General features: G+C 45.6%; 1 non-coding gene across 1 annotated transcript in view; it reads left to right on the plus strand.

The window, feature by feature from the left end:
* The window catches only part of LOC125773458 (large subunit ribosomal RNA), a 4,179-nt gene extending 4,125 nt beyond the window's left edge, over positions 1–54 (plus strand). The window contains exon 1 of the ribosomal RNA XR_007420121.1: positions 1–54. This exon is cut by the window's left edge and continues 4,125 nt beyond it. This is a non-coding gene — a ribosomal RNA (large subunit ribosomal RNA).
* Positions 55–660: the final 606 nt, after the last annotated feature.

The raw sequence follows: 660 nt of genomic DNA on the forward strand, positions 1-660 counted from the left end.
TGTAGAGATGCGTTCGCATCGATCCTCTCAGGCGACCCATGCTTGGTGGTTAGTGCTTGCGCGTGCGCGCCCCGTGTGTGCTGGAATTGGCCAACCAGTGCACATTGGTGGTGCGTACCGTGACTTGCACCATGTGACGAGAGTGTTGAAGAACACTGTGTGGTGACTCTATGCCTATGTGATGGGGTGCTTGTAACACACGACCGAACCGACGGCTCGTTGGATGGTCACGACAGTGTGGTGCAGGTGCGCCCATGTGTAACGAATACATTGAGTGCCGTTGGAGGTTAGCGGTTGGTTGGTTGCATGCTACAACTTCGCGTTGTACATGGGCTGGCCGCTGCGCTTCCTTCGGGTTGCCACTTGATGTTGATAGGGTTGATGTATTGTGTTCGTTGACTTTTGGTTCATTCCAAAAGTCTTCGGACTTAGATAATTTTACAAGTGTCGGCGCTCTCGGACCGAAAATAAGAAGACAACTAAGAAGAAAAAGAGAAAGAAGCTAATAGTGGAAAGTATTCTTCTTCAAAGAAGGAACAAAAATTTTACAAGTGTTGAAAAATTTCCTAAGTCCAAAAAATTTTCTAAGTCCAGAAAATTTTCTAAGTCCCACAAAATGGAACATGATGAAGAAGATACAGAAGTTGAAAATTTTTCTAA

Source organism: Anopheles funestus (assembly GCF_943734845.2).
Source record: "Anopheles funestus chromosome X unlocalized genomic scaffold, idAnoFuneDA-416_04 X_unloc_34, whole genome shotgun sequence".
Taxonomy (NCBI): domain Eukaryota; kingdom Metazoa; phylum Arthropoda; class Insecta; order Diptera; family Culicidae; genus Anopheles; species Anopheles funestus.